Source organism: Glycine soja, chromosome 9 (genome assembly GCF_004193775.1).
Source record: "Glycine soja cultivar W05 chromosome 9, ASM419377v2, whole genome shotgun sequence".
NCBI classification, from domain to species: domain Eukaryota; kingdom Viridiplantae; phylum Streptophyta; class Magnoliopsida; order Fabales; family Fabaceae; genus Glycine; species Glycine soja.
In genome coordinates this window covers 19,799,880-19,827,320 of record NC_041010.1, presented here as the reverse complement: position 1 = coordinate 19,827,320, position 27,441 = coordinate 19,799,880, and the positions used below count along the sequence as shown (strand labels likewise).

Sequence of the window (27,441 nt, the reverse complement as noted above, 5' to 3'; positions counted from 1 at the left end):
AAGGCTTCAAGTCCCACATCGCTCAGGATAAACACTTGAATAGTGTTTCACTCCCTATATATAGAGAGCTCATCTCTTCATTTTTCCTTGCCCCAGTTGAGAAGCATTTCCTCAACTTTTCTTTCTCCCTCCCATTTTTCAGTCGATGCATTTCCGGCAAACTTCTCCCTCTTTCTTTCTATCGCTCAATAATTTCGGTTGGCTATAAGAGTGACTTTTTAAGTCATAATTTTGGTTGGCTATAAGAGTGACTTTTTAAGTCATATTTTTGGTTGGCTATAAGAGTGACTTTTTAAGTCATATTTTCGGTTGGCTATAATAGTGACTTTTCAAGTCATATTTTCGGGTGGTTTTAGAGTGACTTTTCAAGTCATACAAGAGGGTGTAATTCTAGAAAGGTTCCCTCAGTGCAGTGGGAATCTTATACAGTGATCTGGGCTATTTTATCCTGGGGACTTCGTGGTTGATAGTCTGCTTGCACAATTTTTGGCAGTGCCACAAAACGTCTTAAAGAAAGCGACATTGTCCACGACTCAGCCAGTAATTTTTTCGGTTTGTCATAAACTATTGTTACAACAATCACCACTAATGTGATCGCTCAAGCTACCTCACATGACCTTGGACCTCCTGTTCGTCATGGACAGGCCTGTCACATGCAACATTCTAGATCAGGGTGTGAGCCTCAATATAACCTGTTGCATGTTGATGGATGGGCTGTTGGACAGGAGGGTGAAGCCCCACTGCCTAGGTCATTGTTGACACTCGGCTTGCATGTATCTGATGCCGAAGTAGAAGTCACTACTCTTATACTCGGACCACCGGGTTTGGAGAAGGAAGCAATCGAGAAGGCAAAGCTGGATTTGCATTTGAAAATCTAGAACATCTTCTAGTGGTTGGTCTGGTCTAGTTGTCATGTGTTTTACAATGAATTTTAATCAATTCGTCTATCTAGCTAGCTAGTTTCTTGTTGGTAAATTGAAAGAAAAGTGATATCAAATTCCATTTCTCAAAAGGATAAATTAAAATTACATGTGCATTATATGACCATGGTTTGGATTGGACTGCACCCGTATCTGAAATGGTGGGTGCTAATGGACATATAAGAATATTTCATTTCACACTATACGAATTTGCACTCTCCAACATTTTTCTATTTCATTATACTTCAAGTCCAGAGAGAGAGAAACAAACATATATTCATTTTTCATTCCATGAACTTGAATTGTGTAGACTAAGATTTGAGCAAAGCTGCAAATATATTAAAAAAGGTCTAAATTTTTTTCTTTAACAATAGAAAAATGATAGCTTTATATTATGTTTCCTAGGAACAGTAATTTAGTTGACAGAATATTTACACAAACAGAAAATCACAATCATCAATTTAAATGGTTGAGAGAAGAACTGATAAAATATTCAGAAAACTACGGGAAAAAAAGAAAGTAATATTCGCACAATTTTTTACTATTGTAATTGTCATCAATATTTAATGAAATAATAAATTATATCAAAGACATTTAAATAGGGGCATTTGTGGGAAGCAATTAATGCCATTATTTGAAATCATTTTTCTTTTATTGCAATTTGTTTGTGAAAAAAAAAACTTCCTTTTCATTTATTATAATTCTATCACTGGTTTGGTAACTCTGGTTAATTAGTACAAGGAGGCAATGTCAAAATGTCATCATGATCAACCTCACATGTTTGGTAACCCTAGTTTAGAAATATATGTCAGTTTAATCTTTGATTTTATTACTTTTGGACTCCTGATTTTGTAAATCTTATTGATATAAAAATGAAATTAATACTACTAGAAAAGCGATTTCAACATTGGTGGAAAAAGCACATTTTACATCGGTGGTCAACCGATGTTGAATAGGATGTTATTGAAAGTTAAAAGTTTCAACATCGGTCCTCCAACCACCGTTGTAGAAAGACAACATTTTTCCACATCGGTGCTTACTTAGGAAACGATGTAGAAGTTAGACCTTCTACATCGGTGTTATCATAGAAAACGATGTAAAATAGTGTTTTTCCACATTGGTGCTGAGTTAAGAAACGATGTAGAAGTGAGACCTTCTACATCGGTGTTATGATAGAAAATGATGTAAAATAGCGGTTTTCCACATCGGTGCTCAGTTAAAAAATGATGTAGAAGTTAGACCTTCTACATCAGTGGTCAGTTAAGAAATGATGTAGAAGTTAGACCTTCTACATCAGTGTTATCATAAGAAATGATGTAAAATAGTGATTTTCACATCGGTGCTCAGTTAAAAAACGATGTTAAAGATTTAATAACCTGCAATTAAAAATTGATCAATTAATGATCATTTTTTATATTTTCAATATTATCAGTATTGCTAATAATCAATAAATGTTATTATATAATATGAAAATTAGTATTTATAATTAAATATTTGAATAAATATAAATGGTAAAATTTATTTAATAAATAAATATTTAAATGATAGATTAAATAAAAATAAGAGATTTATGTATTATTTATATTTAATCTATCATTTAAATATTAAGAAAATAAATTTTACTATTAATTACAACAAATTAAGAAAATTGAATTTTACTATTAATTACAGCAGTTAAGGAAACCAAGATCTACAAAAAGAGACGAGACACATTCATTCAGCAAGATTTATATAATTCAGTATGATAAACATAGAAGACAATTTTTATTCTCTGAAATTTACACAACATAAAACAGAACAAACAAAAATGTCAATTTTTATTCTCTTAAATGGTGATGACATATCTAGAGGACTACAAACCCATCAAGGCGGCATAGCATGTTGATCTCTTGGGCAAAACAATCACGCAGAGGAAGCACAACAAGAACTTCCCATCTAACATCAAAATACTGTATATCTGCATGTAATGAGTATCCTTGACCCTGTTGAAACAAATGACCATTCCCAAGATTCATAGATAAGGTCATAAGTAATACTACACAGAATAAGCAACACAATTAGATTTCATCGAGAGACAAGAGCAATCTGGACACAAATCCTAAAATCCACATGACTTATGGAATGAAACACTTACCTGTGCGAGGTTGATACACTCTGAGTGATTTTCTTCTATTTTTGTTGAACCCAGTGTTTCCTCTAAATGGTCATTTAGAAACGAAATGCTAACATCCAAAATCTCATTTATGGTTATGGGGGGTTTCATTAGCAGACTCTCCTTCCCCGGTAAGCGCATTGTTTTTCACTCAAAAAAGCATATGCTGCTCTAATCAGTTGGAATATTTGTCTCTTTACTAAAGCATGTTTGTCTTTTAGTGGAGAAAACACCGAGACTTTTTCAAGTCTCACAAGTTATCCAGAACTACGTAGGTCTGAGTTCCTCATTTGAGGATACGTAGGAGCAAGAGCTTCGCTTTTGTCGACCGCACCGCTTTTTGTTACCATGACCCAAGAGCTGGTAGCCCGCGGAGACACCTTACGGTTATCCGCACCTCGTCATTCAGTGACCCCAAGTGTGATTGATGAGCAGAGGCCAATGTGGTCATCTACGCCCTTTCCGGAGATGTCAGCATCTTCCGGTGGAGACTTTTTCAAGTCTCACAAGTTATCAAGAACTACGTAGGTCTGAGTTCCTCATTGGAGGATATGTAGGAGCAAGAGCCTCGCTTTTGTCGGCCACCTTCACAAGTTCTATCATACTGACACTGGAATCACGTGACATGCGGAGATACCCAAGTGGTTGTCTGCACTTTCAAAACTTTCTTTTGCTATCTGTAAGACGAAAAGCCTGATAGCGCGCAGAGACTAACGTCGTCTTCTGCATCCTTCGTCAATTGCGGCCGACAAGCCCGTTGACACACGGAGATTTACGTCATCTTCCACGCACACGAGATCTATCATACTGACAATTGAGTCACGCTGACGGGCGGAAATACCCGAGTGGTTATCCGTATAAACTTTCTTTTGCTGTCTGTAAGACGAAAAGCCTGATAGCACGCAGAGACTAACGTCGTCTTCTGCATCCTTCGTCTATCGCGGCCGACAAGCCCGTTGACACGCGGAGATTTACGTCATCTTCCGCACACACAAGATCTGTCATACTGACATTTGAGTCACGCTGACGGGCGGAAATACCCGAGTGGTTATCCGTATAAACATTCTTTTGCTGTCTGTAAGACGAAAAGCCTGATAGCACGCAGAGACTAACGTCGTCTTCTGCATCCTTCATCAATCGCGGCCGACAAGCCCGTTGACACGCGGAGATTTACGTCATATTCCGTGCTCACAAGATCTATTATACTGACATTTGAGTCACGCTGACGGGCAGAAATACCCGAGTGGTTATCTGTATAAACATACTTTTTGCTATCTGTAAGAAGAAAAGCTTGATAGCATGCAGAGACTGACATCGTCTTCTGCACCCTTTGTTCCCCCGGGGACAACAAGTCAGTTGCATGCAGAGATATTTTATGGTCACCCGCGACTCTCGTCAACCGAGAAGAACGAAATTAGTGTCTTATCTTTACTTCCCTTTTATCTCCAATAAAAGACAAGTAAAGAGGGGCAACTGTCATACCCTAATTTCGTCTGGGGACCTTTGCTTGGTGGCATGCAACTTTTGTTTGGTCCTTGTGAGGTGCTTGACACCCACCATTAGGCAATTTGTGAAGTTCCGGGACATGCCGGAAATCAAAAAAAAGTATTGATGCACAATCCGTAAGGTTCTGTGACATACCGTAAATCACAAAGGAAGCATCGTTGCACAATTTGTGAGGTTCCGTAACGTTCCGTAAGTCAAAAAAGGGATGATTATGTAATCCGCAAGGTTCCGTAACATTACGGAAAGAAAACAAGTATCGTTACGAAATTCGTAAGTTTCCGTAACTTTACGAAAAAAAGAAGCACCATAAAAAAAGCTGGGGGTGTATTTAGTAAAAATGGGGGTGCAAATAGAACCCAGGCCCACTTGGGCCCTCCAGAAGATTCCTCCAGAAGGCGGTTGCTTCTGGAGGAAGCCACCTTGCTCGCTTGGGCGAGCTGGGTGGCAAGCTTCTCCCCTAATTTTCTATAAATAGGGGGAGAAGTGAAGTAGAAAAGGGTTTAGCCCTCCTGGTAATTCAGAATCACTTAAAATTAGTGAGAAAAATTGGTTCCATGAAGAAAATCCAAGCCGAGGCGTTTCCGTAACATTTCCGTAACGTTTCCGTGGGTGATTTCACGAAGGTTTTCGACCGTTCTTCGACGTTCTTCATTCATTCTTCGTCGTTCTTCAGTCTTCAACCGGTAAGTTCCCTAGATCAAACTTTTCAATTCATTCTATGCACCCTTAGTGGTCCTCATTTGTTTTTATGTGCTTTCATTTACATTTCATTTACTTTCCGTACCCCTTTATGACGTGCTTTAGTCATTTGCTTAAGTTATTTTCTCGCCTAATAAAAAAATAAAATAAATTTCCACCGATCATTTGAATTGTATCATCCGTTAATTTCGGTTAAAATGAATTCCGACCGTTCGGTCGTGCCGTAACCGCGTTGGAAATCAAAAAAAGAGGTAAAATAATAATATAATAATAAAAAATATCTTTTAGTAAAATGAAGCGATAATCAATCGGACGTTTTCTCTTTGGGATTTCTCATTCTCAATTGAATTGACTAATAACTAAAGCGAAACTAAGGCTAAAATCAATTCGCCAAGTCAAGCTCGTCCACCAAAAAATCACTAAAAAAGGATTTGAAAGTTTTATCTCAGCTTTTTCTTACCAAGTTCAAAGGATCATTTTTAAAGGCCCAACACCTTTAAGTGATCACCTTTCAAGTAAAAGAATCGTTTGATTCACCTTTAAGAAAGAACTACGTAGGTCTGATTTCCTCATCACAATTGAGGAATACGTAGGAGCAAAGGGAAACACCCTTGTCGACCACAAAAAGAGAAAAAAATATATAAAAAGGGTATAAAGGATATAAGGACATAAAAGGGAACGTAAAAATCAAAGTCATGTTTGCACACTCGATTAAAGGCTGCCGTCCCTTGTGACGGACGTGTGGGGTGCTAATACCTTCCCCGTGCGTAAATACAACTCCTGAGCCTTTCACTTAAAAGTTCGTAGATCGCGTCTTTTCCGGTTTTTCCGACGTTTTCCCCAAATAAACGTTGGTGGCGACTCCGCTCGTATTCCTTTCGTGGAACACGCATCCCGCGAGTCACGCGTCGCCCTCCCGCCGAAGGGTAGGTTTCGACACATGTCATCAAGTAATAATCCCCGGACGAAATTAGGGTATGACAATCGGTTATTGCGAAAACCGATGTTAACAAAAGCGCGGTGACATTTTTATAATTAAATGAAGTTACTTAACATCGGTTTTAGCAAAACCGATGTTAACTACTTCATGTTCACATCAGTTATTTAAAAAACCGATGTTAACATGATGTTAATATGAATATGGTAACATCGGTTTTGGAAAAACCGATGTTAACTTGATAGAGTTAACATCGGTTTTCTCAAAACTGATGTTAAGGAATTGATCTTAACATCGGTTTTTTAAAAAACCGATGTAATCTATATGATGTTAACATCGGTTTTTCCAAAACCGATGTTAACTATATTCAGTTAACATCAGTTATCCTTAAAAATCGATGTTGTTATGTTTATAAGTTAAAACATTTGCATTTCACAACCCGCGCACTCAAAAACCTTGCAGTCGTTGTTCTCTTTCTCCTCCCGCCTGAAATTTGTCGGAAATTGCTCCCTCGACACCCACATTGTCCCACATTGTTTTCAATATTGCCAGAAACCCCTCGCTTGAGCCCACAGAACCCCCTACACTGCTCTTGGAAGTGTGGCTCAAAGAAAACCCTACATACACTCTTGGTACTTGGGTACTCGTGGGTGCTCAAAGTTCAAAGCTTTCTCCGCGAGGTACGTAGGTCAACTTCGTGTATGCAAAGTTTCCGTGGGTGTTCATGTTTTATTGATGATAATAATAATAATACGTCTTCAGTTGCAGTATTGCTGATTGAGGTACGAGGAAAGCTTCAAGTTTCGTGCCATTTTGTTAGATCTCACTGCCATTGTCGCTATTTGGGTTCGAGGTAAGCTTGGTCTCTTTTTCATTTGTAGTTTAGTTAGGAAACATGTTGAAGTTTGTCTCTGTTAAATCTATAGACTGCTTGGAGCACCAGTAGAGATAACTAGTGATAAGGATCCTGTTATTGTGAGTAATTTCGCTCACTATCTCATTATTTTGCATTAAGCAGGTTCATAACAAGTTACTGATACTTCATGCAATTATTTTGGAGTTTGGGGCACTTGTTTGGTATGTCACAAATTTTCCAAATGCCTTCCATATAAAATTGTTTGATATATAACTTATAGTGTGGTGTATGCACGCATTAAGTTACCATAGCAAAAATATGATGTGGCATAAGCAGGAGTAAGCCTATTTTAGGGAAAATTCTAACATAGATTCAATTATATGTGCCCTGGAGAAAAATAGTTACAATGGTTATAGAATTAGTTAAAGGGCATTATTAATTGTTAGAATTGTAAACCAGAATTGGAGAATTCTCCCCTTATTTTGTTCAGATCCACTATTTTTCTTTCTGTCTTTGTTCTATTCTTCAATTCTGGTTCATTGATTCATAACACCCAGTCTGGCAGTACCATACTGAAATTAGTATAAGACTTTTTCTGTTTCAGTTTTGTTAGGTCCCACAGTTTTTCTGATTTCTTCAACTTGGTTTAGGTGCATACTTGTCAGTTTGTAATGGGTTTTTTTTTTAACTACAAAATTAAGTTATATTAATAGATAAAGAGTACCAGGGGTACTACATACAACACAGGAGAGAGATCTCCTGAAAAAGATACAAAAGACAGCAGCCCAACAAAAACCACCATAGACCTAACCCTACAGAGCAATTCTATATAAAAGCTAAGGACATTGCTAAGGACCATTGGTGAAAAGGAACATTGAAATCCTTTTCCCACCCCTTCAGCCAAGACCAAGTGAGGAAAGTTGTATTGTCCACCAGCTTAGAGATATCAAAAGACCGATTATGAAACATCATGTCATTTTCGAGTTTCCAAATTGACTTTGTAGCAGCCAACCACCATATTTTTCATCTTCTATTGATTTCCTTCCTTCTTGCTGTAGTTGAGTGCTGGAGAAAGTTATCCATCGGGCTATAGTGGAGGACTCTGTCTTCCCTAACCCATGAATTGAATTCCCACCACAAAGGCAAGACTTTACCACAAGTGAAAAATAGATGAGAGGCAGACTCAGGTTGGCTTTGACAGAAGGGACATAGATCATTGTCAATCTCAACTTGTCTCTTAGATAGGTTATCCTTAGTTTTAATTGAAAAGCTAAAGGCTAGGCCAGGACATGCAATATTATAATTCCTGCATAACTCCTTAGAAAGGACCTCATTTGGAGGTGTCCTTCCATACTGCAGATTCAATTTTGGATTCCTTGGGCCCCTGCCAACCCCCTCTATACATCAACACCAAATATACTGTACAAAAAAATGGCAACCGACAACATGTCAACCAAAGCAAACAATTCTGAATTAATGTAATATTGACGCTGCTCTTTTCAATCAGCAAGGTTGTTTTGGGATTGGTATGTGATTATTGAACTAGACAGTCAATAGGTTTTAGATTCTATTCACAGTGACTCTAGTCAACAGACTGAGTTTGGAAACATCATCACAAAATGTAGAGATTACCTCAAACACACAACAACTATAGGATTAGTTTCACTCGAAGACAAGCAAATCTTATTGTTAACACTTTAGCTAGAGCGTCAAGATCTTATGCTAGTTTCCACACTTTTGATTTGATTCCTTCGTATATTGCTCCTATTATCTTGAATGAAATTCTCTAAGTCTCTTGTTTTCAAAAGAAATAAAAATGTCCGCCACTTTGTTGGCATGTATTCCTTGTAATAATTTGATAATTCAAAAAGAAACTAATTATAAGAGTGACTACTATACATTAAAGCTGTCAAGTAGTCATATTTAATTAAATTTAAAGGATTGAATCATGTTACCACAATTCCTTTAATTTTATTTTTTTTATGTACAATAACTAGCTAAAAGACAAGCTTTTAATTTCCATAATGCCACTTAGACACTCTACGCCTCTACCCACCACCTACTCCACAGGCAATGAAGATATTTTTGACAACCTCTGTGATTGCCTACTTTCTAAAGAAGTTTTGCTCATGATGGGGCTCTCTAAATCTAATCAAGCTATTATCACATGTACAGGGAATGAAGATATTTTTGACAATCTCTCTAAGCTACCCAAGCAATCTTCTTCCCTTCAAAGCTACCACCCCAAACAAATTGCCTTTGAATGGCAGATAGCCTATTAATCACTGCTGTAGGGGCCTTGAAAAAAGATGATGCAATCCTACCCCGCAAGGGCATTGGATAGAAGACTCCAAGAAGATTGAGTCAGAGATGCAAGAGAAGGCCCTAGGGTTCTCATGAGCCTTAGGGTAGATTTCGGGCTCATGGGCTAAGTATGAGCCCACTTATCTTAGTACATATTAGATTAAGGTTTCATTATTTTTGGGCCTTGTATTTAGGGCTCCATAATGTAGGTAAGGTACCCTAGAAATGTAGGATTTTTCAGCCCTTGTATTTTAGGGCACCTAGACTAGTTTTTGTAGTAGGGGTAGTTTTGTAATTTCACATGCATTAAGTGAATATTTGATGTGTGTGTTGGAAAATAAATTTAATTGAATTGGGAGAAGCCCAATCCAATTAAATTTTAGAGAGGGAGGTGAGCATTTGCTTGCTACACCTCATTGCCACATCATATAGTCACACTTTGTGCATGTGCTTCATGCTTTACATGGCTCATGCCACCTAAGCATACTTAGTGGAGAATCTTGGACTTGATCTTGAATTTAGTGGGCTGAACCATAGCTAAAATTCACTAATCATAATTAGTGAAATTTTGGCTCCAAAGTTTGGCTCCACAAATTCAATTTCAAATTCAAGTGAAATTTGAATAGAAATTCAAATTTCCCTCTAATTTTGTGTGACACTTAGGCTATAAATAGAGGCCTTGTGTGTGCATTTTTTTCAACTTTGATCATTTGAATATTAAACTTCAGATTTCAAAGCTCATTTAGAGCACAAATTCCGTGCTCTTCTCTTCCTCTCCCTTCATTCATCTCATTATTTCTCCAAGCTCTTATCCATGGCCTCCTATGGTGGTGAGCTTCTTCTAGACTCATCTTCTCCTTGAAGTGGTGTCTCCTCTCTCTCTTCCTTTCTTCATTCCGCTGCCATTCATCTTCTAAGAAGCAAAGGAATCCATTGGTGAAGAAGATCCTAGGCCTACAAGCTCCAATGGAGCTTACATCATGTGGTATCAGAGCATCTTCATCTAGGTGATGTTCTTTTGCTTCCTCTATCTTTTTGTTCAGTGAATTCTCTTTAATTCCTTGTTCTTCATCTTATATTCCATGTATATCCTCCATTGTCTTGTGGTTTGGTGCTGTTTAGAGTAGATTCAAAAAAAAATAATCCGATTAAATCTTAGATCTACACTTGTTCTTGCATTTCTATGGTTCAAATTTTGTAGATCTACTCTCGAATCTTGTTTTTGTGTTGATTTTAGGTTCTATCAATTTTCATTCATAATATTCTTGTGCTGAACCTTAAAAGAAAAATCATACATTTTGTATGTTGTTGTATGTTATTGTATAAAGGATCATGGCTTCTCCACCTGCCTCTCCTCCTCCTCCTCCTTGTGACACCCTCTACCCCACACATATATGTACTAATAATAAAAGAAATAATTAAAAAAAATTAAACTTAATTCAAGTTTTTAAAACATATTTAAATACAAGCCTTTCAAGAGGGTAGCAGACTCACATTCACCTTTCTGACATCATCATAAAACTTTTCTAAATAAATAATAAATTCACTTCGGCTCAAACAAGGCCGTCTATAAAACCCTATACCCCAATGCCACATCCTATCAGAGCGTTGTGTCCCGACGTCCTTCAGCACATGGTTCCTTAAAGCAATTCACCTAGTCATGTGCTCCCCCAAACACAAAGTTCAAGATCATCACAGGATTCAAACACAAACAACACACGGGGAGTGAGTTATCACATTCCTAACTAATAGAAAAACAAGACAACTAGATATACATATCATATAAACCAAATAAAACTTAGTTACACGTAATTCACGTAATTCCACCACTTTGTCATTCAAAGTTCACTTTTCATCCATCAATCACACTTTTCAATCATCAATCACATTACACAAGAATCACATGCTCTGATCAAGACATAATAACACATCAATTTCATAATAAACAATTAGCAAGCGCATGAGACAGTTATGCTAAGACTCAAACCTATATGCAATGTGGTACCATGTCAGTGAAAAACCACCCTGGGGCGCTTAGGAGTACATAACAAGACACACCACACAATGGGTTTGTCAGGTCACTCTCACTAAGTAAGATCATAGGGAAACCAGTCAGGGTCACGATGTTTTGCGAGAATACTCCAACCATATGGGATCAACATAGGCTTAAAGGAGCACTCAAACCCGGTGACCCCCAAGGCCTACACTCCGAAGAGTCCGTCAGGGCCTCTCCTTCCTGATTCAGGTCCAACCCCTAAAATCATTTTAGCACACAGACACTGCTCGTGAATTATACAATACCCACGACCTCACACTCGTGTTTTAAACACGTACAACATATTGCGCTATAATTTAACATTGGTTCCTAAATAGGAAACCTACACTTTATCTTTAACGCTGCGCATTTAAACTTTTCTCAAGATAACACTGGTCGGGTTATTGTACAATTCACAGCTTACAACACAAATAATGTCACATCAAGAGTTAACCACACACTTATTCACAACCAAAACTCATTCACAATTTCACATCTCATAATGTCACAATCCACCATCACATGTTTTCACGTATCTCAGAATTCAACACTTGTTATACTTTATACTTTTACTCAATCTCAATAACAATATTATAATCTCAAGGCAACATATTATTCCACAATTCATCACATATTTCATTTATAAGCACCGCTCATGAATTATACAATATCCACGACCTCACACTCGTGTTTCAAACACGTTTAACACATTGCACTACAATTTAACACTAGTTCCTGAATAGGAAACCTACAATTTCTCTTAAACACTGCGCATCAATGCTTTTCTCAAGATAACACTGGTCGGATTATTGTATAATTCATAACTCACAATATAATTATTGTCACATCAAGTGTCAAACACACACACTTATTCATAATCAAATATCATGCCCACAATTTAACATCTCATAATATCACATCAACCATATCATTTTTTACATGTATCTCGCAAATTAACACATTCAACTTTGTGCTACTCAATCTTCACAATAATATCATAATACCATTATAATAACTTATTACACCTTATAACTCATATACACATCACACAATAATAATATTTACATGATACAAAACATATATATGTATATGTATATAGTAAATTAAACTACATTGTTTTTAATCAAAGGATTTCTATAACAATTTAATATTACATCAAAAGAAATTACCACTAGGCATTAACCTTACAATTTTCTTTAATTTATTATTCTAGTATTACAATAATTATATACACATAACATGTTGATCATCGTTGTAGAAAAATTAGAACAAGATAATAATTTGTATAAAATAAGTCATTGAATAATATTATTTAAAATATAATTTTCGTTAATAAAAAGAGTTTAATTTTTCTAAGGGGTTCACACTCAACACAAGAACACATCAATCTCACAGCCATTTCTCATTGGGACATCAACTGATTCATCAAACAAACATAATTCATTGTAATAATTATAAGGATAAAATGAAAATTGCAAAAACACCCCAAAACTCATTCCAATTGATATTTCTAAGGATCCCTACACATGTTCTTACTAATCCCCAATTGTGAATAACTCATCCCTTACCTCTGAGCGGACTCACGTGTCTTCAGCCAACAATAGCAGCATCTCTAGCGGTTCCCTGAGATTCCTTCAGTTATTCCTTCGATTGCTCCGATAAAATTTCCAAACGTCAGAGAGATGGAGAAGAGATTGAAATCTCCACTTGTACTATCTTCATGCTATTCTTTTTTCTCCCTCCACGAAAATTATCTTGCAAATCCCAACGGTGGAAGTGTGCGCAATTGAATTTCTAACAACATATCCAAATTTCATGAAAATCCAACGGTTAAAGAAACCGGGATCATAAATATCCAACGGTAGAAAACCGATGTTAATATATTACATTAACATCGGTTTTGCTAGAAAACCAATGTCAACGTTCATCATGCATACACTTTTTTTGCTATAGTTCATTGTGTATAACATCGGGTGTTTAGAAAACCGATGTTATTGTATTTATGTTAACATTAGTTTTTCAAAATCGATGTTAATAATAATACATTCAACATCGGTACTTTCAACATCGGTTTTAGAACCAATGTAGAATGCCGTAAATAACCGATGTTGAAAGGGTAATTTCTAATAGTGTAAGATTCACTCATTTCTCGCAAGTTTCCTTCATCCATTAAAGTCGATAGCGTTACACATGGTCGTTACTGTGAAAAGAGAGATAGTGGGAACTCTAAACACTTTTCGTAGCATATCTTCATAGAACTACAACTTGCCAGTGTCGCCTTGCGCTCAAAGTTGACTTTTAGTGTACAAATCAAATATAACGTTAACAACATAAGACAAAAGGAATTAAGAATATTAAGACCAGACAATTTAAATCTTCCCTTTTGTGCATTGTGGCACGGGTTGCTTATTGAACCTATGGACGCTAGTTTCTGATGATTGCTTTTTGTACTTAAGGATAGAGTAATTATTTCATTGCCTTTGTACTATGAGCGAAGTGTCAAAGCACTTTTCTTCTGAGGACTGGATGTTGAGGTAGTATCGTCCAATGACTGATACATTGGCTATCATCAAGAACCTTTATTTTCATGCTTTTCGCTTGTATCTCATAGAGATAGATGAACCTGTAACTTATAAATGAAAGGTTAATATATAAAATTTATACTTTTTTAACATCAAAACCTTAGGGATTAAATTATTTGATACAGTCCAATGTGACTTGGACACAACCAGACTTTTATGGATATAAATGCAAGTACAAATACTTTACTACACACCTCATTTAGACTGACATCTATTATACATATAATTGCACATATTAAAAGAAATTCTGAAAATGGTTAACCATGACATCCTTAATCTCATGAACTTCCTCCAGCTACCAATCCCACTCCTTCAATGCAATCAATCAATTCTTACGGTAATGTTATTTCAAAGAAGAATGAAAGAACATAGAGTTTTCATTACCCTCATAAATCCATCCCACCCTAGATTTTTGGGCCATTTCTTCAATGATCTCCAAAATTCTTTAGAAAGAATCAACCTCCTCCCTCCTACTAGATGCAGATAACAACAATAAAGGTACAGTCTTCATGAAAATAGTGAGGGAACATAACTTATCCTTAACTTCAAATTTGTTTTTTTTTTAATAAAAAACATTATTGACTAAATGATGAATATTTTGTTATTTCATTAGATGACAAATTAAACAAAGATTAATACCAATTTTACTTGTCTATAAATACTCTTTCATTTTCTTGTGGATTGATAGAACATAAGAAATAAAGGAAATAAAGTACTTTACTAGAAGGAAAATGATTGTTGAATATATGTTGGTGCTTGAAATTTGAGTTTCCAAATATAATCATCCTTACTAGAATCATATGTTGTTGAATTAGGCCAATAGTATTATTACTTGCCCTATTCTTTAATTTAGGATATATAATCATCCTTACTAGATTAAATTATCCTTAATTAATTGTTATGACAAATAATTAGAAGACAGGAAAATGTATTAATAATGATAGGGGTAGTTTTAAAAAATACAAATTTAATCATTTTGATACAAATTTAAGACAACTCTACCTCACTGAATGAAACCGTAAAATCAACATTATTTCCAGCATGATATCAAGATTTTCCAAGTCATGTAGTCCAAGATGACCAGAAAGTCTCCTTAATATCATGTCACCACACATCAATTAATCAAGTCCTACATTTTTACTTGCACTAATAGAAATTTACTAATTTTTATTGAATTGTTTTGTAAGAATAACAAACTAATTAAGCTCATGTTAAGTAGAGTTGTTATGAGTTTTCATTTCTCTTTAGGATACTTTTAGAAGCTCAAATGAGAAATCAAAAGAAAACCAAGTTAGCTAAAAAAACATTAATAAATTAAAATTATAGGTTAAGAAATTTCTATCGCTTTTATTTATTTAATTTAAATGCGTATGACAAAATTTGTAGAACTTTGCAATTGATAAATAAGGCATTTGGAGGATTATCTGATAATTCTTCATCATTTACTTTTCTTAAATACTTATGCAAAAGTCATGTTTATATTTCACCATCTTTTATTGTCCATATTCCTCCATTTTATGACCCAACTTTGGTGCCTTATGTTGTGATGGGTGGGAAATTTTTAATATATTATTTTACTTATAAGTTTTTTTTTAACTAAGTTATATATATATATATATATATATATATATATATATATATATATATATATATATATTCAAATTATTTTATAAAATGAAATTAATTATATCAAAGACTTGACCATAAAGTCATAATGTTAAAGCAATAAGAAAAAAAATAGAGTAGAAGGACATTTAAGGGAAAAAATAAATCCACCTTACTTGGTGTCTCTATTTTTAATTAGCCTTGTTAGGGACAAAAATAAAAATCACTTTGCTCTTTTTTATAGGTACACGTGGTTGACATACCTCAAAATGTTTTGATCAATTAATTGATTTTATAGAAAAATGTCTTATTGACCAGTATCTTTAGGACATTGGTTAAAAAAATTGAAAGGAAAAAATATTTTGTGCAAAGATAAATAAGAAAGTGTAAAAAAAAAATGTTAGACAACATAATTTTACTCATCTTAATCATTTTTTTTCTTTTTAAATCCTTGACTAGTGTCCAAAGTAACATTAATCTTTTAAAAATAGGCAAAGAAAACTTATTAAGAGTATTCTAATCAGATAAAAAAGCATGCAGTGATGCACACTTGCCAATACAAGGCTTGCCAAGGCATATTTATCCCCTAATCCTACTTAATATATAACTAATGTCAAGTAAAAGCTGAGAAACCCACACACATCCACTGTTTTGTTGCCAAGTTTTGGATGCCCCCACAAACCCTTTGTCTGGTATCATACAGATGATGAATATAAGATACTTCTTGAAATCATGATCAACATCACAACCTTTGGATCTTGTAGTGTGAAAGACTAACAGTCCATTACCATCACAACCTTTTGCTCTTGTAGACGACAAGAAAGTCACCTCAATGTTGTCACCACCACCATCACGACTGATGTTGCGACCCAAGTCATCTTGAGTGACACTTGACCTCTTGTCCATCATGGAGGAGCCTGTGACAACAATCCGAATTTTGAGTATTGAGTTTCAACCTTGCCTACCACCATATGTGCCTGTCCGAATTTTGGGTGTTGAGCTTCGACCTTACCTTCCACCACCTGGGCCGCTGTTGGAACTCGGTGCTCCTGTATCCAATGCAGACATGAAGCCACAATCCTCATAATTGGCCTACCCTGTTCTGAGAAGGAAGCAATTCGAATGGCAGAGCTAGATTTGAGTTTGGAGATTTAGGGCATTTCGTGTCTAGGGTTTTCAATCGAGTTTGCTTGAGACTTAATTGAGTTTTTACATTCTGTTTGTTTGTTAAATTATGTTTCACAAGGCCTTGTGAATTTGGTCCAAGCCAATTTAAGGTGGTGATGGGTCTTGGGTGGTCTGGTAGTTGGTCGTAGATTTTCAATAATAATTGTGTCCATTGAAATGAATTTCAATCGATTAATTAATCTATGAGTGTGTGTGTTAAAATCTGTTAGTTCTTTAATTTTGTTCTTCTTCACATTCGTAAATTCTCTAAATTGTAAGGAAAATGATATGTATTTCCTTACTCAAAAACAGGTTTAATCGCAAATGGTACATATCCTAATTGAAATTAAAAATGGTATACGACCAAGATTTAGAATTTGGATCGCTGATTGACATATGAGAGAACAACACCAAGAATTATATGGCGATGAATTGGATAGAACTAACACATGCATAATTTGTTTCTTTCACATCTGAAAAATGACAACTTTCTGTGTCCTAGGAACAGTAATCCATATAATTTACAGCGTTTTTATGAGAAGTTAAGACTTAGGCTACAGAAAATGACAAGTCTATTCAAACGGTTATAATGTCCAAAAAATAAATCATTAAATATTCAGATCACTCAGAAAAAAATAAATTAACATATTTACACAATTATATTTTGTTGAAACTGTCTATATAAAATGAAATAAAATTAATGATATTAAAGACATTGTCATTTAATATTAATTTCAAAGCAATTGAACTGTTTAGAATAAGGGCATTTGAGTCCAGCAATTAATCTCGTTGTTTTGATATATTTTTTTTATTACAATTTGTTTGAAAAATAACCTCCTTGCCCTTTATCATTGGTACACGTGGTTGACATGCATGTAGCTTCGTCCAATTCTAACTCATGTTTTGTAACACTGGTTAGTGTGTTGTCACGCTGATCAACCTCAAAGGTTAATTTGGTAACATTAGTTTAGTAACGCTAACACTGGTTGATACAATGTGGTATCCAGCATCATATCACCACGATCAAACTCACAACCATCTTCCACAAGGTTCCTCACACATAACATGAGCCAAACTGAATGATACAATAACATTAAACACACTCCCCGTATAGTTTGGCCTGAGTAATGGTATAATCGGGGTTGTTTCTAACATTTTAGGAGTTCAGGACAAAATAATTAGAAGGGACACAGTTTTTCAATTAGTTTTTAATATTGTGACTGTATGTTGCAATTTTTACTTATATAAATAAATACTTTAGATATTTTGCGTAATATAATATCATATAACAAGATTGCTCCCGTACTTATGTTTTTTAAGCTATGAGGTTATTAATATCCAAGGTGAGTTGTCAATCATTTATTGTTTAAGCCATTTAAATTGTCAAACATTTTTACTAAGCCAGCAACCAAAAAATACTTGACAATTCACCTAGGTGTAGTACAATTATAGGCACACATATGCATATCTCATGGGGTTTTGTGAAATGTAGTCCTTCTATGATGACAAAATACATAGTATAGACCCTTATATTCTATTCCAATTCCATCTATTGTTTATTTTTACGGAAAACTTATTGGCCAAATTTTTTTGGTTTATGTTACTTCTCTATCATGGTACAGTTCAAAAGTTATTATTCACAGCAATGATTAAAAATACCCCCATTGGTTTCCTTAATCTTTCTACTCAATCAATTGTGCTCAACAAAAAAACTAAGACTCTAGAATATATATATATATATATATATATATATATATATATATATATATATATATATATATTTTGTGGTGGTTACTTTTTCTTGTAACATATAATTTCCTCTCTCGTACTCTTTTTTTTTTTTTGTCAGCTTTATGGCTTCTATTCTTTTTATTTCTCCTATCTTATTTGTTACTTTCGTTTTCAGTTTTTTGAGGTACAAGACTTATTGTTTCGTATTGGTTTTACTGTACAAAACTTATAAGTTTACTCTAATAATGAGCAAAGGGATATGTTTAGAAAGAGTTTTTATTTTGACTTTTGCATTTTGGTTCCCTTAGTATGAGACACACGTAATCTTAGTCCCCCTAATATTTTTTTAAGCCAATGAAGTACCCTTACTTTTAAAATTAAGCAAATGTGGTCCATCTGTTAAGTTACCATCAAAATTTTAACACAGACATCATGACATGGCAATAAAATTTCATATTGCTAGTTTAATTCAAGGAATGGACTGTTAAACCTACATATTCCAAATAAGAAAGAATCATCACGTAAGACATACCCCAAGCATGGTAGCCATATTTGGGTGGATCATTCCAGAACCTTTAGCCATCCCCCCAACTTTGAGCTTAGTTCCTCCAACCTAACCAACACCCAACACGGAAAGCTTAACAGAATTATGGAAAGCTATCATATCAGTGAAGTTGTAGGTTTGTTTTTGAAATTAGTCCTATAACTTTTGGCTGCTAATTGCTGACCCTATACATATCAACAATTCATTCAAGTGAAATAAACAAGGCAATTTTATGACTTATCCGTAGGACTAAATGCATCCATACATACAAATGTCAAATGTGTGTTTTATCTATATTTGTATGTGTGCTTATAACACAGTTATGTACAAACTACTTGTATCAACTTAAAACAAGTGAGCAAAAATTAGTAACAAGTAATACCAGAGACTCAATTGCCACACTCTTGCTAACAAGATCTGTCGTGGTGATTGCCACAGCAGCAGAATCTGCCCCGTATGCAAGCTAATAAGATTTGATGAACAAAGGATTGAAAAGTAGACACAAGTGTTGTTTAGAGCTATATACTTTTCAAGGATTAAGAAACTAAAATGGTGAAAGGAAGGCAAAAAGAAAACTACACAAATACAAAGGTCATATTATAATCACACACAAAAAAATGTCAGTTCCCTGACATGATTGCATGCCAATTATACAAATTGAGAGTAAATCCCACTTTAGTTTTTAACATTTAAGTATATGTCAGTTTAATCTTTGATTTTATTATTTTTGGACTCCTGATTTTGTAAATCTTATTGATATAAAAATGAAATTAATACTACTAGAAAAAGCGATTTCAACATTGGTGGAAAAGCGCATTTTACATCGGTGGTCAACCGATGTTGAATAGGATGTTGTTGAAAGTTAAAAGTTAAAAGTTTCAACATCGGTCCTCCAACCACCGTTGTAGAAAGACAACATTTTTCCACATCGGTGCTTACTTAGGAAACGATGTAGAAGTTAGACCTTCTACATCGGTGCTATCATAGAAAACGATGTAAAATAGTGTTTTTCCACATCGGTGCTGAGTTAAGAAACGATGTAGAAGTTAGACCTTCTACATCGGTGTTATCATAGAAAATGATGTAAAATAATGGTTTTCCACATCGGTGCTCAGTTAAAAAACGATGTAGAAGTTAGACCTTCTACATCGGTGGTCAGTTAAGAAATGATGTAGAAGTTAGACCTTCTACATTAGTGTTATCGTAAGAAACGATGTAAAATAGTGATTTCCACATCGGTGCTCAATTAAAAAACGATGTTAAATATTTAATAACTTGCAATTAAAAATTGATTAATTAATGATCATTTTTTATATTTTCAATATTATCAGTATTGCTAATAATCAATAAATGTTATTATATAATATGAAAATTAGTATTTATAATTAATATTTAAATAAATATAAATGGTAAAATTTATTTAATAAATAAATGTTTAAATGATAGATTAAATAAAAATAAGAAATTTATCTATTATTTATATTTAATCTATCATTTAAATATTAAGAAAATAAATTTTACTATTAATTACAACAAATTAAGAAAATTGAATTTTACTATTAATTAGAGGAGATTAAGGAAACCAAGATCTACAAAAAGAGACGAGACACATTCATTCAGCAAGATTTATATAATTCAATCTGATAAACATAGAATACAATTTTTATTCTTTGAAATTTACACAACATAAAACAGAACAAACAAAAATGCCAATTTTTATTCTCTTAAATGGTGATGACATATCTAGAGGACTACAAACCCATCAAGGCGGCATAGCATGTTGATCTCTTGGGCAAAACAATCACGCAGAGGAAGCACAACAAGAACTTCCCATCTAGCATCAAGATACTGTATATCTGCAGGTAATGAGTATCCTTGACCCTGTTGAAACAAATGACCATTCCCAAGATTCATAGATAAGGTCATAAGTAATACTACACAGTATAAGCAACACAATTAGATTTCATCGAGAGACAAGAGCAATCTGCACACAAATCCTAAAATCCACATGACTTATGGAAGGAAGCTGACCTAGTTAAGGAAAATAAATAAGGCATCTTCAACATATCAGATATAGAAGCAGAGTTCTAGATAAAAAAGGATATGAAATGACATTAAACAGTTAAAATAAAATTACATTAATCACTGAGCCCAAGCCGCACCTAATCACTTTTCTTTCCAAGAAAAAAAGGACATAAAGTTAGTACTGAGTAAAACATTTACATTTGTCTTTTAGTGGTTTTATTTTAACCCCCACAATTGTGATAATGTCCACAGGCCTATTAATCTTTGTGCAAGACCCAACATTATCCACAGAACCTAGACAAACATACAACACAACAGGGACATTATGAATAGCACTTGTACACTTGTAGCAGTGGCACGGTTATATAACTTTATAGTTCCTTAATATAAGCTAACTTAGTCAGCCACTCAACCATGTTGACAGTTGATACCTTCTTTCATTATTCAAAGATTTCCTAATTGCAACTTATATTGACTTGAAAAAACTTATATTCAGTTGAAAAAACTGAGAAAATGTGTCACAAACTACTAAGAGACTAGAATTACCAAGTGATACAAAATAATAAAAAAAATCAAGCTATAGGATAGGCATGGGACCATAAAGTCAAACTAAGATACCAAAGGTCACCTTGTGGCAGTAATAGATTGAGAAGGTGGTTCAGTCCTTATGGTCTTGGATTTAAGCTTGTTCAGTAACGCTTCCAATTGATATAAGTTCCTCTGAAAAAATGTAACAAAATTAATTCAAAGCCAAAGATAAACCAGAAAGTGCATGAGATTTATTATTTTTGTAATTGCAATTCAACAACTGACTTTAGTTCTTTAAAAACAAATAAAGCATGATATTTATTCTTTAAAAAATAAACCCAAGTACAACCTTCTTTATGTTTCCACATTCAACAAACGACTAAGGTTAAAGAAAGTGAAAATGCACAAGATTCCATTTTATGAAGTCAAATTCATTCATCTCCCCAATGATGCATCATGAAGGCTCCCCAAGATCTATAAGTCAAAACCAGAGGAAAAAGCTAACATGGTTACACAAATGTCTGTCTATAAACCATTGATTGAAAATCCCCCAACTTCTTACAGAGAACATCTGCAGTTTGTGACAGGTAAGCATATATATTCTCACCTTTTTTCCTTTGTTCCAGCACATCTATGTGATCATTGTTGTACTAAAAAATGTATCCTAGATATACCCTCTATTTCTTCATTCATTATGACAACAATCAAATAAAATGAAAACCATATTATCAAGCATAAAACAAAACAAAAAAAAATAGGATAGCAGTTTCATAATGTGCTTATCAAAAAAGGAAATGTCATAATGTAATGAAGGCCAATGACACTGCTATGTCCACCAGTAATTAATTGCCTTTTTGAAAAGTGCATTACTAGCATTCATCTTCCCAGCTTTGCCCGTTGGAGTGCATAGTGACCTACACCACCTAATGCAGCATTGATCAAAATGTTTTTCTTAGCAACAGCAAACTCGGCCAATCCTCCACCACTCTACCATATTAAAATTTCACAACTCATTAAGTAGTTTTATTTCAAAAGAGAAGAGAAAAACATGTATTTTTTATATAAAATAGTAGGTGAAGATTTTAAGAAAATTATCTCTCTTCTTTGTCTACTCACTCTCTTTTTTCTCTTTTGGGTCATATCTTTTGAGATAAAAAAAATTAAAAAGAGTATAAGGAATATAATCTTTCTAACACATATTTTTATATTCGATAAAATTTATTAAAAATAAAAAATAATTAGAGCTTATAAAAACCAAATGGTACTATTGCCGCTCCAACTATACTCCAATGAACCTTTTATGTACAAAATTGAATATATTGCATATGTCTGAATGTTTCGAGCTTATAAAAGCTTTAAATTTTATTATCTAAGGTTTTAAAAACAATGACAACATTGTTTTTAATAGTTAAGAACTTGCGTTGAACTCTACTAAAATATATTATACTATTCTTAAATTTTATGTAATGATAAGAAACTTGGATAAATTTGTTCAAAAGTATTTTTAGGAGAAATAAATAAATATATTTTTTTATTAATTAAAATTAATTTATACATAAGTTATCAATCATCTTTTAGAACTTATACAAATTAGTCTATGCATAACTAATTTTAACTTATTGAAAAAGAAATTATTTATTTTGAAAAAAATATAATTGAAATGCAGAAATTGCATTATATATATATATATATATATATACCTTCCAACATGAAGAGTGTGACCAAGGAATATGACACCCATGGCAACAGAGAAAACAATTTGGAGAGGTGAGAATGCACAGGCCTCCCGTTTCATTCTGAACAATGCAACAAAAGCATGTCACTGACATTGCAGTTCAAAATTACACACCAAATATATTACCTTGGTCCAGTGGTACTCTACTTGACTTTCAGGTGCATTTAAACCAGAAAATGGTTTCACATCTTCATCTCTAAATCTCTTCAGACCTGTCATATTGTCAGACATGATTGCAGAATCATCCCACGGACCAACGGGGAAACCTGCAGGGATAAATTCATTGCCCTGGCTTTCAGCAAACCCTTCATTTTCTGCATTGTTCTATGTGTTGCTCTTGTTTCCAATTTCAGGCCTTGATGACATTAGTCCTGAAGAGAAGTTTGGTTAAAACTACATGAAATTTACTTAAAACTACATGATCCTGAGAGAATGTGTATTGGGCTACCTATGAGAAAATTGTCATCACAATGGCATTCAGGAAATATAAAATGAATTAAAGTATAAGGCATCTTATTTAAATTAATTTAAATTAAAAAGAGAGATGAAGAAATCAAGAAAGATCTAAATAAATTTAAAATTATAAGGAATGAGTATAGCTGGATGTAACAAAAATAATATTTGTAGTATATAATGATCATTTTTCTCTTTAAATTTAATCCTGAATGCAGAATAATTTATCAACAACAATATTTGCCTTTCTAAGTTATATATTTATAGTATATTATCAAAAGACAAGGGCAGTCATTAAAGCACCCTTTTGTGCTTCTTCGCAACAGGACATTTTCTCACAAACTAAGCATTTCAGAACAATAAATAAAAATCAATGCTACAAGAAAAATGAAAATAGAACTACTACTATAATAAAAAAGAGAATGCTTTCTGAAATGTATGTGAAAAGATCGCCAGATTGTTGTTTTATACAAGCATCATAAGACTAAGTTCACAACAAACCTGAACCCGATATTTTCTCCTAAACCCCAAGCTCTTTGATATCCTTGGTTACACAACTTGCTGCAGCAAGCCAAACCTGCAAAAGCTGTGTAATCAGATATTTTCTCCTAAACCCCAAGTTTCTAATTTCTCAAAAATAAAAACAGTACAGCAGCAACCAAATATATAGTAGTCAAGTAGTGTTGACTGATCAATGTTTAGTCCCGAAAGCAAAGAATTCCAAAGAGGTTAACTTGTAAGATCAGGAAACAATTACATACCTTTGATATGATAGATACATGATCTCGTACTGCTACCCTTCCTTCCGTAGTCACATAATCTCCTATGTTGAGCACACTAGAGGATGAAAATAAGCAAAACTGGAACAACATGCTCTTAATTAAATTTAGCATGGGAAGAGGGAACTGTTAGTGATATGTGTCCTTGCAATTTGCAAATGTTGTGAGGATTACCATTTCCAAACATTCTATTAAGGCTCTTCGCCTGATATGGCCATGGTTGTGCTTGGGGATTTAGTTCCATGTCAAGGTCTGCGTTCACCTGCAACATTTCTTTCACATAGTTTTATAATATTTATTGGCTTATTAAAAAAAAACTCTATTCTGGTTTAGGATAACAATCTAGTCTATTCTTTGAAACAAATTTTAAATTTTCTTAGAAGCTTCTTGTACGGGATATTTCGACATTATTATTTAATTATAGGGGAATTGTACAATACAAGTCATGCACTACTAACAGTAATAAGAACTAACACTTATCACGGGCAATTAAAAGCACTCTAAACAAAGCCATCAGAGCTCCATCCTAGAGAAGAAAGAATTTAGCATCAAAAGGTATATTTAGCTCCTCCAAGCTTTTTTAATAAATGTATATATTCATTTTGTTCTCTTAAATTAAATACAATTAATTCATTCAATTTCACTTTTCCATAACATGAATGATCTGATCCAGCATCATTCTCAAGACAAACAACAAATCATCGATACAATTTTTGAGGCCTGACTTGGAAATAGCCTGGATATATAACATGAGAAATAAATACGATTCAACATGAACATGCAAATATGGAAAATTTTAAAGAGAACCCTAGATGTGGTATGTTGAATTCAGTACATGATATGTGAGGTTGTTGAGAAAATTCTGTATCTATACCAAGTATAAAGGCTATAGATTCAATACCTTCATAGTGCAGCAAACGCAGAGTTGCAATGGGCTCTCCAAGCATTTATGGCTGATAAAAAAAATAGCATCCAAATCAAGTGCAAGGTGGATGTAGTTGAGGGCAGAGAATTGTGTGCTCTGTTTTCCCATGTTTTCAAGAGCACCAAAGGAGAGCCTCAGGTAAGGTTCGTGAACCACTTTAATTTGCAGAATGAATATCTTATTGAAAGAAAATGAATGAATATTTTACCCAATGCTGAGTACAATAGCTTCTAAAAGTTATAATTAATATACAAAAGGTATGTTGCGGAATGAATAATATCCATATGAATGTCGCAATTGAGTAGAGAGAAAGAACTACTTACATGGCCTCCATAGTAAGTAGTGACCCAATGACAGCGAGGTGAGACAAATCGAAGAAGAGATTAAAATGCAAAATTGAACCATTGGCTTACTGTGATGTTGACAAATCGAAGAAGAGGAGACAAACCAAATAGGAACGCTCACAGGATACTGCGATTAGGGTTCACCATGACTAAATTCACAAAATATGGAATAAATCAACAATTTCAGTTAAAACATGAGACTACAAACGAAAGAAATAAAAAAAAACATAAAATAGGAATGGAACTTGATCGAGGATGAGGAACAAACCTTGATCGAAGACGAGGATCAAAGACGGTAGTCAACCACACGCGAGAACCACAGAGGTGCTGGAAAGCCTTCACGACGATCGACTATGACGAAGAGGGAGAAAGGGTAGTGCAAAATGAAAATAACACCACGGAGGTGCTGGAAAGCCTATGGAGACAATCGACTAAGATGAAGAGGGAGAAAGGAAGCAACTCAGACGAGGGCTAGGGTATACGACTTCGTGAGAGAAAAAGAAATTAATTAAATTGCTTAATTTCAAAGACGGTCGGTGTTTATAACGACCGTCTTTGAATAATAGAATACAGCGACGTGCCTATTGACCCGTTTTTGTAAAGCGAATTCGACATCATCTTTAACAAAAACGTAGTTGAAATACAAGTTATATTTACTAAAATGCGATTGTCTTGTAAACAAAGACGTTTTCTGCACCACCGACGTTGAAAACGTGTTGTAGAATATCAATTTTGCAGTAGTGTAAAAAAGACTACACTAATTTTACGAATAATAAAGTAATGAATTATAAAATAGAGTATGGTAAAGTCGTTATAAAGTTTACCTGTATCAATGTTACTGATGATTGTATTTTCACCAAATCTTCCATTTTGTCATATGTTGTGTTCCTACCATTTCTTTGCAGTCCAAGAAACTCCCATGAACGAGTCGTGTGCAGTTTATGCTCTTTGCTCAAGAACACTAATACTGCATTTGGGTTTTCTGCATAGTGGAATCATTGTTTCAACTAACTAACTTAAAACTAGGTTATAATAAGAAAAAATTAGTACAAAAAACACTTGATTTTCTCACCTGCAATATCTGCAGCTTCTTCCTCTTCAAGTGCTGCCACAACGCCATTGATGTGTTTATTATATGAATAAATAATTGCTTCTTTGGCCTTTTCATGGCTGTGAATGATTAATATACACAACACAATTAATCAATTAATCAATTTCTTCTAACCCAGAACTTAAGCTAGATTTAATGGTTTCATCAATTTAAATACCTTCCCAAGATTGAACCCAGAAAATCATAATGAAAATGTGTGGCAGTTTCTAGGTCAATAAATGAAGGGGTTGGACCATGAGAATGAGCTCCCAAGTATACAATGTAGCACTATAAACAGCAAATAAAAAACCAACATCATATCCTCCAAATTCCACTACTACACCCTATCTATAAAATCATCACCTCATTTTCAAAGTAAAAACCTCATAACAATATACAAACCAGATACTAATTAACAAGCAAAATAACCGGCCTACCTTTTTACTGGCATAGACAACATTCAGAAACAAAGGAAAAAAAAAAGATGAAACAAGAAGGTAAAGGTAAAAAATGGAGTGATCCAT

The 27,441-nt window shown here is 34.1% G+C and overlaps 1 pseudogene; it reads right to left on the bottom strand.

The window, feature by feature from the left end:
- Positions 1-2,772: 2,772 nt before the first annotated feature.
- LOC114368243 lies at positions 2,773-27,441 on the bottom strand (annotated as a pseudogene).